We start from the raw sequence: 7500 nt of genomic DNA, 5'->3' as shown, positions 1-7500 counted from the left end.
TATTTTTATTTTTATTATTATTTTTTTTTTTTATTTAATTATTATTTTGGGATTATTAGACTGGGTAGAAGTTGCAACTTCAAACGGGCATATCTCCGGAACCAAGCCGAGTTGGGGCCCCATACACCCGGCGTGGGGGGCCCTCCTAGAGGCCCCCAATACCCCCGAGTGTGGAGCCCCAACTCGGCTTACTTTTCGAGTTACAGCCGGTCAAAGTTGAAACTTTAAAGGGCCATATCTCCGGAACCAAGCCGAGTTGGGGCCCCATACACCCGGCGTGGGGGGCCCTCCTAGAGGCCCCCAATACCCCCGAGTGTGGAGCCCCAACTCGGCTTACTTTTCGAGTTACAGCCGGTCAAAGTTGAAACTTTAAAGGGCCATATCTCCGGAACCAAGCCGAGTTGGGGCCCCATACACCCGGCGTGGGGGGCCCTCCTAGAGGCCCCCAATACCCCCGAGTGTGGAGCCCCAACTCGGCTTACTTTTCGAGTTACAGCCGGTCAAAGTTGAAACTTTAAAGGGCCATATCTCCGGAACCAAGCCGAGTTGGGGCCCCATACACCCGGCGTGGGGGGCCCTCCTAGAGGCCCCCAATACCCCCGAGTGTGGAGCCCCAACTCGGCTTACTTTTCGAGTTACACCCGGTCAAAGTTGAAACTTTAAAGGGCCATATCTCCGGAACCAAGCCGAGTTGGGGCCCCATACACCCGGCGTGGGGGGCCCTCCTAGAGGCCCCCAATACCCCCGAGTGTGGAGCCCCAACTCGGCTTACTTTTCGAGTTACACCCGGTCAAAGTTGAAACTTTAAAGGGCCATATCTCCGGAACCAAGCCGAGTTGGGGCCCCATACACCCGGCGTGGGGGGCCCTCCTAGAGGCCCCCAATACCCCCGAGTGTGGAGCCCCAACTCGGCTTACTTTTCGAGTTACACCCGGTCAAAGCTGGACAGGAAGTGGCCGTATCTCGGGACCGGAAGGTCCCCGTGGCTCGGGACGGCGGGAGGAGCAAGGTCCCCGAGAGCGGGCCCCGCACCCGCCGCCGCGAGCCGCTGGGACCTCCCGGTCCCGAGATGGGCCCCGTTACGCGCGGGCGACTTTCGGAGAAAACGGCCCGTATCTCGGAGAGGGGAGGTCCCAGCGGCTCGCCCTTTCGGGTGTCGGGGGCTCCCCACGGGCCCTCTCGGACCCCGCCTCCCCCGGGCCCCTGGGACCTTTCCTTCCCAGGCGCCCCCCCGACACGTCGGGCCCCTTTTCTCCGGGACCCGGGGGCCCCGGAGCTCGGGGGCGGGCTCTTTGCGAGGGGCCCGCCGGGACGCCACACTTGACCCGAGTCCGGTGTCTCTGGGCCGCCGGGTCCCCGAGCTACGGGCGTTCGAATTCGGGGCCCGAAAATCCCTCAAAGTCCGAAAACGTGCAGTGGGCGGGGACTTCCGGGGGCCCCGGAGGCTCTGACGGCACACCCAGGGAGGTGCACCGTCCTCGGGCACGGCCAGGTGGCCCCCCCCGGGGTCCTGGAAGTCCCCCCGCCCCCCGGAGACACCCACACCCACAAGACGGGAAGATTCCGTTTTTCGCCGATATCTCGAAGACGGCCGGGCGAAAAAATTTCAAACTCGGGTCTTCCCAAGGCCTCGAGGGGCCCTATCCAAAGAGGCCACCCGCGTCCCCGGGGGCCTCGGGGTCAGGGAGTTAGGCCCGGTCAAAGGCGCGGCGTTTTTGGCTTATATCTCGCGAACCCCTGGGCCAATCTTCCCCAAACTCGAATCGACCGTAGTGCCGGACGGGGCCTTTCGAAAGAGCCCACCCACGAGGTCCAACTCGCCCGGGTCCCCGAGTTATAGCCGTTCAAAGTCGGGGGTCCCGGCGAACGGCGATCCGGTAGGGGGCGTCCCCGGGGCCCGCCGCCGCCCTGGTTCGAGCGAGGGCCCCCGTGGGACCTCGCCACCCAAATTTGAGCTCTCTGGGCCTTCGCGTCGCGGAGATACGGGCGATTTTCTCCCGGGATCGTGACGTCATCGGCGGGCGCCATTTCAGAGCGCGGCCGAGGGTTTTCGGCCGATATCTCCGCGAATACTCGACCAAAAACGACGAAACGCATATGGACGCGTTCAGCTCGGCGAGACGGTTCGAATGAGCCCGGCCTCGGCCGGGCACGTCGACTTTTCGGCGAGATATTTGCGTTTTTCCGCTTCCGGGGCGCTTTGGGGGCCCGTATCTCGGGCCCCCGGGGGCCCACGGGGCTGGGGGCGGTCTCATTCGAAAGGTCTCGTCCCGTTCTCCAGCCGACAAAAATTTGGCGTCGATCGGAGCCGCCTTCGGCGAGCTACGGTCGTTTGAAGCCCCGTGCGGTGGGGTTACCGTCCTTCAAACAGCCGCCGCTCGCAGGGGGAGTCCCGGGGAGGCATGGTTGCCTGTATGACTTGGGCTTGGAGCGCCCAGCCCCGCGCTCCTGGAGGAACCTCCGGTGCACAGGGTCTGCTGCAACCAGCCACGTGGGTTTTGAGGGGTAGGGGAGCGTGCGCTCTCCTCCCCGGGCGGGCGGCCGGGCTCCGGGGGCTCGCGCCTCCACGGAGGGACCTCGCTCCCGGGGCTTCGTCCCCGGGGCTCGGGGGCTCCGTGGCGGCTCGGCCCCCGGGGTTTCGACCCCGCTCGCTCGCTCCAAAACCCAAGTCCAAAACGTGGGGTTGCACGGGAGCTCCGGGCGCGACGGGTCTCCACGCACGGCCCCGGGGAGGGTGCTCCGACCCGGGCCGGAGGCAGATTCGCCCCCTGCCCCCCGGCTGTCCGCCCGGAGCCGAGACGGTCCTAAAACGGGCCATGGGGGTGATGTAGAAGGGTAACGCTCACACAACCAGAACTCACACAAACCGATCTGCTATCCCAGGCAGGGTGCGGGTCTCCTGGGCACGAATAAAGCCCGATGCCCCGTGGGTGATGTTGGCCCTGGCCACTCAAGGCACCACTCACCCAAGCCAGAGAGGGTGCACTCTGGCTGGGGAAGCAGATTCAATCTCTGCTGTGGTGGAGCTCTGAAAAACACGAAAACCTCCAGGGAAAAGACGGCCCGGTTTCTCTGAAAAGTGCATCCCAGGCAGGGTGCGGGTCTCCTGGGCACGAATAAAGCCCGATGCCCCGTGGGTGATGTTGGCCCTGGCCACTCAAGGCACTCACCCAAGCCAGAGAGGGTGCACTCTGGCTGGGGAAGCAGATTCAATCTCTGCTGTGGTGGAGCTCTGGAAAAACGCGAAACCTCCAGGAAAAGACGGCCCGGTTTCTCTGAAAAGTGCATCCCAGGCAGGGTGCGGGTCTCCTGGGCACGAATAAAGCCCGATGCCCCGTGGGTGATGTTGGCCCTGGCCACTCAAGGCACCACTCACCCAAGCCAGAGAGGGTGCACTCTGGCTGGGGAAGCAGATTCAATCTCTGCTGTGGTGGAGCTCTGAAAAACACGAAAACCTCCAGGGAAAAGACGGCCCGGTTTCTCTGAAAAGTGCATCCCAGGCAGGGTGCGGGTCTCCTGGGCACGAATAAAGCCCGATGCCCCGTGGGTGATGTTGGCCCTGGCCACTCAAGGCACTCACCCAAGCCAGAGAGGGTGCACTCTGGCTGGGGAAGCAGATTCAATCTCTGCTGTGGTGGAGCTCTGGAAAAACGCGAAACCTCCAGGAAAAGACGGCCCGGTTTCTCTGAAAAGTGCATCCCAGGCAGGGTGCGGGTCTCCTGGGCACGAATAAAGCCCGATGCCCCGTGGGTGATGTTGGCCCTGGCCACTCAAGGCACTCACCCAAGCCAGAGAGGGTGCACTCTGGCTGGGGAAGCAGATTCAATCTCTGCTGTGGTGGAGCTCTGGAAAAACGCGAAACCTCCAGGAAAAGACGGCCCGGTTTCTCTGAAAAGTGCATCCCAGGCAGGGTGCGGGTCTCCTGGGCACGAATAAAGCCCGATGCCCCGTGGGTGATGTTGGCCCTGGCCACTCAAGGCACCACTCACCCAAGCCAGAGAGGGTGCACTCTGGCTGGGGAAGCAGATTCAATCTCTGCTGTGGTGGAGCTCTGGAAAAACGCGAAAACCTCCAGGGAAAAGACGGCCCGGTTTCTCTGAAAAGTGCATCCCAGGCAGGGTGCGGGTCTCATGGGCACGAATAAAGCCCGATGCCCGTGGGTGATGTTGGCCCTGGCCACTCAAGGCACCACTCACCCAAGCCAGAGAGGGTGCACTCTGGCTGGGGAAGCAGATTCAATCTCTGCTGTGGTGGAGCTCTGAAAAACACGAAAACCTCCAGGGAAAAGACGGCCCGGTTTCTCTGAAAAGTGCATCCCAGGCAGGGTGCGGGTCTCATGGGCACGAATAAAGCCCGATGCCCACCTTGAAACGGAGCCTGGGCTCGACTCTGAAGTCCAGATCTCGAAAAACGACAGAGTCCAAAAAAGGTGCGGTGGCTCCAAACCTCCATGCCCTCAGACCTCCCTGGCCAGCCCAGGGAGGGTGGCCCGTCCTGGGCCAGACTCAGATTTCCCCCGCCACCCCTGGAGCTCCGCCTGGAGCGAAGACGGTCCTAAAACGGACCCTGGGGCTCTTGTAGAGGATGAGGGAGAGAGGGGCCTTCAGAGAGCCCCTGGCCGGCTTGACTCTGGAGTCGAATTTGAAAAATAGACAGAGTCCATAAACGTGCTGTCTGTTCGGACCTCCAGGGCACTCAAGGCACTCACCCAAGCCAGAGAGGGTGCACTCTGGCTGGGGAAGAGGATTCAATCTCTGCTGTGGTGGAGCTCTGAAAAACACGAAAACCTCCGGGAAAAGGCGGCCCGGTTTCTCTGAAAAGTGCATCCCAGGCAGGGTGCGGGTCTCCTGGGCAAGAACGAAGCCCAATGCCCACCTTGAAACGGAGCCTGGGCTCGACTCTGAAGCCCAGATCTCGAAAAACGACAAAGTACAAAAAATGTGGGGTGGCTCCAAACCTCCATGCCCTCAGACCTCCCTGGCCAGCCCAGGGAGGGTGGCCCGTCCTGGGCCAGATTCAGATTCGCCCGCCACCCCTGGAGCTCCACCTGGAGCGAAGACGGTCCTAAAACGGGCCTTCGGGGATGTATGAGAGAGGGGAAGCGTGGTGGTGGCAAACACAGAGGACCCCTACCAGCGATCAGACCGTCGTGAGTCCCACTCAGAGTCACTCTGGGTGGGCATGTAAAAAATCCAGATTACGCCGCGCTGGAGCTCTGGAAGTTACGAGACCTCCAGGAAAAGACAGGCTGGTTTTCTGAAAAGTGCACCCCAGGCAGGGTGCATCTTTTCCTGGGCACGAGCCCAGCGCACATGGTGTGGTGGTCCGGCTCTGGTGCCAAAGTTTGGGGGAAAAAAATAGACAAAGTCCAATAACGTGGTGTGGTTCCAAAGCTCCATGCCCTCAGACCTCCCTGGCCAGCCCAGGGAGGGTGGCCCGTCCTGGGCCAGATTCAGATTTGCCCGCCACCCCTGGAGCTCCACCTGGAGCGAAGACGGTCCTAAAACGGGCCTTCGGGGATGTATGAGAGGGGAAGCGTGGTGGTGGCAAACACAGAGGACCCCTACCAGCGATCAGACCGTCGTGAGTCCCACTCAGACTCACTCTGGGTGGGCATATAAAATCCAGACTACGCCCCGTCGGAGCTCTGGAAGTACGAGACCTCCAGGAAAAGACAGGCTGGTTTTATGTAAAGTGCACCCCAGGTAGGGTGCATCTTTCCTGGGCACGAGCCCAGCGCACATGGCGGGGGGTCCGGCTCTGAGAAAAATCGACTAAGTCCAATGACGTGGTGTGGTTCCAAAGCTCCATGCCCTCAGACCTCCCTGGCCAGCCCAGGGAGGGTGGCCCGTCCTGGGCCAGAGTCAGATTCGCCCGACACCCCCTGGAGCTCCACCTGGAGGGAAGACGGTCCTAAAACGGGCCTTCGGGGATGTATGAGAGAGGGGAAGCGTGGTGGTGGCAAACACAGAGGACCCCTACCAGCGATCAGACCGTCGTGAGTCCCACTCAGACTCACTCTGGGTGGGCATATAAAATCCAGACTACGCCCCGTCGGAGCTCTGGAAGTACGAGACCTCCAGGAAAAGACAGGCTGGTTTTATGTAAAGTGCACCCCAGGTAGGGTGCATCTTTCCTGGGCACGAGCCCAGCGCACATGGCGGGGGGGTCCGGCTCTGAGAAAAATCGACTAAGTCCAATGACGTGGTGTGGTTCCAAAGCTCCATGCCCTCAGACCTCCCTGGCCAGCCCAGGGAGGGTGGCCCGTCCTGGGCCAGAGTCAGATTCGCCCGACACCCCCTGGAGCTCCACCTGGAGGGGAGACGGTCCTAAAACGGACCTTCGGGGCTGTATGGAAGAGGGCAAGTGTGGTGGTGCAAAACACGGAGCACCCCCCCTACCATTGATCAGACCGTCGTGAGTCCCACTCAGACTCGCTCCGGGTGGGCATATAAGATCCAGACTACGCCCCGTCGGAGCTCTGGAAGTACGAGACCTCCAGGAAAAGACAGGCTGGTTTTATGGAAAAAGTGAAACCCCAGGCAGGGTGCATCTTTCCTGGGCACGAGCCCAGCGCACATGGTGTGGTCCGGCTCTGGTGCCAAAGCTTGGGGAAAAAAAATAGACTAAGTCCACTGACGTGGTGTGGTTCCAAAGCTCCATGCCCTCAGACCTCCCTGGCCAGCCCAGGGAGGGTGGCCCGTCCTGGGCCAGAGTCAGATTCACCCGACACCCCCTGGAGCTCCACCTGGAGGGAAGACGGTCCTAAAACGGGCCTTCGGGGCTGTATGGAAGAGGGCAAGTGTGGTGGTGCGAAACACAGAGCACCCCCTACCATTGATCAGACCGTCGTGAGTCCCACTCAGACTCGCTCTGGGTGGGCATATAAAATCCAGATTACGCCCCCGTCGGAGCTCTGGAAGTACGAGACCTCCAGAAAAAGACAGGCTGGTTTTATGGAAAAAGTGCACCCCAGGCATATGCTTGTCGAACGGTCGGTCTGGGTAAACGGCGAGTGTCCGTGCTGTTGCGTACGAACGAGATTCCCAATGCTAACGAACCTCCCCCGGCTGGCGACCGGGGAGAGCGCCTCGTGTTCGGGCACGAGCGAATACGTCTGCCTGGCGGAGCCCCCGTCGGTGCCGAGGTGGTCCTAAGACGGGCCTTCGGGGTTTTGTCGAGGAAGGGGACGAGCGCCCCAATCGGACAAGGCGACGGGCTAAAAAACGGAGCTCGGTATCGGTTTCTGACATCCTGGGGGGGGGGGTGCGTCATCTGGGGTCGGCAGGCAGGCAGGCAGGCGGTCACCAGGGCGCTCTGGAGGAAAAGGCCCCCCTCCGGAAAAAAAGGACAGAGTCCGTAAACGTGAAGTCGAAAGAGTTCCCCAGGGCCGGCCCGTCTCCATGGCCGGTGACCTGGGTGGGTGCCTCGGACCCGGGGCGAGACGGTATCGGTGGGCGTGAACGGAGCACCCGTCGGTGCCGAGACGGTCCTAAAACG

Source organism: Pimephales promelas, chromosome 2, assembly GCF_988280905.1.
Source record: "Pimephales promelas chromosome 2, fPimPro1.hap1.1, whole genome shotgun sequence".
Lineage (NCBI taxonomy): Eukaryota > Metazoa > Chordata > Actinopteri > Cypriniformes > Leuciscidae > Pimephales > Pimephales promelas.
This window is presented reverse-complemented; position numbering follows the sequence as displayed.